Source organism: Entelurus aequoreus, linkage group LG07, assembly GCF_033978785.1.
Source record: "Entelurus aequoreus isolate RoL-2023_Sb linkage group LG07, RoL_Eaeq_v1.1, whole genome shotgun sequence".
Taxonomy (NCBI): domain Eukaryota; kingdom Metazoa; phylum Chordata; class Actinopteri; order Syngnathiformes; family Syngnathidae; genus Entelurus; species Entelurus aequoreus.
The window spans coordinates 4599354-4604353 of record NC_084737.1 but is presented as its reverse complement, the minus strand read 5'-3'; the positions used below and the strand labels follow the sequence as shown (position 1 = coordinate 4604353).

The 5000-nt window shown below is 35.6% G+C and overlaps 1 long non-coding RNA gene across 4 annotated transcripts in view; it reads right to left on the bottom strand.

Moving 5' to 3' along the window:
- Positions 1-5000, bottom strand: part of LOC133653306 (uncharacterized) — a 50565-nt gene that overhangs the window by 28868 nt on the left and 16697 nt on the right. For 3 of the 4 annotated variants that reach the window (XR_009826698.1, XR_009826697.1, XR_009826699.1), the window contains exon 3: positions 779-912. This is a non-coding gene — a long non-coding RNA (uncharacterized LOC133653306). Of the gene's footprint in view, positions 913-5000 lie in introns of all 4 variants that reach the window. The other variant, XR_009826696.1, reaches the window with a different exon arrangement.

Here is a 5000-nt window from a genome sequence, read left to right as displayed (position 1 = left end):
CTTAAATAGATCTGAAGTTGATATCAAGACTTAAATAGATCTGAAGTTGATATCAAGACTTAAATAGATCTGAAGTTGATATCAAGACTTAAATAGATCTGAAGTTGATATCAAGACTTAAATAGATCTGAAGTTGATATCAAGACTTAAATAGATCTGAAGTTGATATCAAGACTTAAATAGATCTGAAGTTGATATCAAGACTTAAATAGATCTGAAGTTGATATCAAGACTTAAATAGATCTGAAGTTGATATCGGGACTTAAATAGATCTGAAGTTGATATCGGGACTTAAATAGATCTGAAGTTGATATCGGGACTTAAATAGATCTGAAGTTGATATCAAGACTTAAATAGATCTGAAGTTGATATCGGCACTTAAATAGATCTGAAGTTGATATCAAGACTTAAAGATCCAGGTGTTAAAAGTAAAAAATATGTATGACTTAATATAATAAGTGGAGGGTCAATTTCTAGGACAAAATGGGCAAAATACCTTTTAACTTATAATGGATAGATAGATCCGAAGTTGATCTAGAGACTTAAGTGTTGAAAATAAAAATATAAAGAAAATAAGTCACTTTTGTGAGTGGGATTTAAAAAAGAAATAAAATGTCACTGCTCAAAAAAAAAAAAGATGAATACAAAGCAATGTTGTATTTACCATTTTGGGAGCTGTATAGTTTCTTAAAAAAAAACTTTTGGTACTTTGTGTTGGTTCTGCAAATTAAAAATGTCAAAATAGTGCAAAGATGTTTGGACTTTTCAGTGAAAAAACCTTTGGACGCCGTCTTCCTCCAACAGTGTCACACTCTGGCCACCAGGGGGCGCCCGACGTCTGCACAATGAACCCTCTCAGCGCTGACGTCATCGTTGGGACTGCTGCAACTTTCACTTGCTTGTAGTGTCCACCTGCAATCAGCAAAGTCCTGATTAATGGCAGTAAGCAACGTGATTAATGGCAGTAAGCAACGTGATTAATGGCAGTAAGCAACGTGATTAATGGCAGTAAGCAACGTGATTAATGGCAGTAAGCAACGTGATTAATGGCAGTAAGCAACGTGATTAATGGCAGTAAGCAACGTGATTAATGGCAGTAAGCAACGTGATTAATGGCAGTAAGCAACGTGATTAATGGCAGTAAGCAACGTGATTAATGGCAGTAAGCAACGTGATTAATGGCAGTAAGCAACGTGATTAATGGCAGTAAGCAACGTGATTAATGGCAGTAAGCAACGTGATTAATGGCAGTAAGCAACGTGATTAATGGCAGTAAGCAACGTGATTAATGGCAGTAAGCAACGTGATTAATGGCAGTAAGCAACGTGATTAATGGCAGTAAGCAACGTGATTAATGGCAGTAAGCAACGTGATTAATGGCACAGGCAGGCCAGTCTAGTACACACACTCTTTTACTATGAAGCCACGCTGTTGTAACACGTGGCTTGGCATTGTCTTGCTGAAATAAGCAGGGGCGTCCATGATAACAACATATGTTGCTCCAAAAGCTGTATGTACCTTTCAGCATTAATGGTGCCTTCACAGATGTGTAAGTTAGGGTTAGCAGAGATGTGAATACCACAATAACTCAGGGTTGAATTGGATTGTGATTCTTGGGGTGATGATTCCATTCTCTAATGGAACCCATTTTGGCAGGATGTCATTTGGTTTGTAAATGACAACAAAACAGGTAACAGGCTAGAAAAGTACCTGGGCTGCGGGCTCTTGACATGTCCAAGATGTCTTTCTCAAATCCATTCGTCAACATTCTGGATCACCATTTGGATGTGCATCTATTTTTTTACACCATATAATGGGGAAACCGGTTTTAATCGAGAACCAATTCTGGATCGAATCTCCACCCCAAATTGTCGTAGAATTTCTGACCTTTTGACCTATATTTCGTGTCTTTTAAGAATGTCCGCTCATTTTCAATTCTCTTGTATTTTGTGCCATTGAATGGACTAGTTGTGGGACAAAAGTGAATATTAAGTCGTGCCAACCTGTCTACAGAATGTGTTGACTGTCTAAAGGACTCGAGTTGTTATGGAACAGATAGGGAAAACAACAAGACATTGACGCACTAGATAAGAAACAATGACGCACAAGAGACATATAAAAAATGGCAGAAGACCGGAACTCGAGAGTGATTTTGGCTTGTGTGTGTCTTGTTTGCTCCGGAGTAACATGTGGTCTGTCTGCACGGCCAACTTCATTCAACCTGCACTTCTGATAATGGGTAAATAAATTTGTTGTACTAAACTACTTTTGTTGCCTGTTTAAGTTTCGGACGATCCACTACAAATCAAATTAGACCTTGAGTTCACATCCCTAATAAATATGCGACATTGCTACACAAATAAATATTTGATAGTACATTTCATTTCCTGGGAATGGCACTGATTTAATGGAATAGACCTGGGATTCTCAAACTGTGGTACATGTACCATCTAGTGGTACGTGTACCAAACAATCACTTGATTAAAGTACAGTGTTTTATTTTCCTGTATTCAAACAGTGTTACTGTTCAAACTGTGTCTAACATTAGATATACCACCTGCCTTGTTTTTTTTTATTTTATTTATTTATTTTTCCATAATGTCCTGCCCAGCTTCTCGGGCAAATCATATAGTAGATGTAGATGATCATATAGTAGATGTAGATGATCATATAGTAGATGTAGATGATCATATAGTAGATGTAGATGATCATATAGTAGATGTAGATGATCATATAGTAGATGTAGATGATCATATAGTAGATGTAGATGATCATATAGTAGATGTAGATGATCATATAGTAGATGTAGATGATCATATAGTAGATGTAGATGATCATATAGTAGATGTAGATGATCATATAGTAGATGTAGATGCCCATATCGGCTGTTCACATTTACTTTACAAAAGAGAAGTGTAGGATACTTCTCTTGTTGCCTTACTTGTATTTTGACTTTATTAAATGTATTTATATTATCATTTGGTGCAGCCGGGCCGGAGCAGGAGGGGATAGAAAGAGAAAAAGGAAGACAGAGGGGGGAATTGTGGGGACAAGAGGGGGATTAGACAGAGAGACAAAAACAACAACAGCAAACACAACAACAACAACAACAACAGAGCAACATCAGCAAATACGACATGTAAAAATATGATGGTAAAAGTAATAGCAAATAAGCAGTTAGCGAAAATTAAAAAAAAAAAAAAAATACAGAAATGACAATGAGCATTATTACACTAAAAATGGAGCAATATGAATACCAATAGAAATAGTGCTATTGATAATAAACAATACCAATACTTGACCTTTATTATCAACAATACAGTTGTTCAAATGCAACAATACATATACGTAATGATAACTTGAGATACGAAAGAATGCAGAAAAATGGAGGGGAAGAAAGAGAAGCAACCTTAACCTTGTAGATTGTTATAGTAACAATAGGTTAAGCTTTGTCAGTGTGCCATGTGTTATACCCAGTTTACCCTAGGGCAACAACGTTAATATATGTTTGATGAAACCTGATTATGTGCATGAGTGTATGTGTGCATATGTACTTGTATATGTACAGTATGTGTATGTGTGCTTGTACAGTGAATGTATATGTACAGTATGTGTATATGTGTGTTTGTACAGTGAATGTATATGTACAGTATGTGTATGTGTGCTTGTACAGTGAATGTATATGTACAGTATGTGTATATGTGTGTACAGCGAATGTATATGTACAGTATGTGTATATGTGTGTTTGAACAGTGAATGTATATGTACAGTATGTGTAAATGTGTGTTTGTACAGTGAATGTATATGTACAGTATGTGTATACAGTATGTGTGTTTGTACAGTGAATGTATATGTACAGTATATGTATGTGTGTGTTTGTACAGTGAATGTATGTGTAGTATGTGTATGTGTGTGTTTGTACAGTGAATGTATATGTACAGTATGTGTATACAGTATGTGTGTTTGAACAGTGAATGTATATGTACAGTATGTGTAAATGTGTGTTTGTACAGTGAATGTATATGTACAGTATATGTATGTGTGTGTTTGTACAGTGAATGAATGTGTAGTATGCCTTGTTTTTAATGACTACTTAGGCCTACCACGCTACTGTATGTTACTGCTAGTCATTATGCTGGCACTTGGATAGCCAACTTTTCCTGAGGTGCCACTTGGTGACACAAGTTTGAGAAGCACTGGAACAAACAATAAATACATTTTGTGTTCTCTTGCATCAATTGTCAAAATGTGCGAATCTAAACAACCAAAACCGGTTTGATTTTTATAATAAAAAGCTGAGATGAAATATGTCGTCACAAATGTCTTTTGTTTCACTTCAGAGCGCAGAAGAAACTTTGAGAAAGCCATTAGTTTGCTTTTAATAGACAAAGAGCTGACAACCTTGGATAATGAGTTATGTTTTTCATCTGCAATTATGATATTTTCACTGCACGGGCTGTCAGGGAAGCATTCAGCCCATTAAAGAGCAAATTATTCAAATAAGGTTTTGCTGAGAGGTCATGAACAGAAGATTTTGGGACTTCATTCTAGTAGGATGCCATAATAAAGTCATTCTAATACAGGGGTGGGCAATTAATTTTTACCGGGGGCCGCATAAGCAACCCGAGCACTGCTGGAGGGCCACACCCACAATATTTCAATTAAAATTTTGCTCAAATTATTTTTGATATACCGTAAGATAAATAATAATAATCATTTCATTTAACCTAACTTAACTTTATACAAAAGCAGATTGCTTTTGATGGTTTTATTTTTAACACTGTCTTACACAACACTTCCTGATGTATAATACAATGCAAAAATGTCCATTTTTGTCACTTTATCCTGCATCCTCTTTAAAAGTCCAACATTTTTCCCCGTCAGATTTGGACAACCATCTGTTGTCACACACACACACACACACATACATACATGTATACATAATATAGTGTGTGTGTATATATATATATATATATATATATATATATATATATATATAT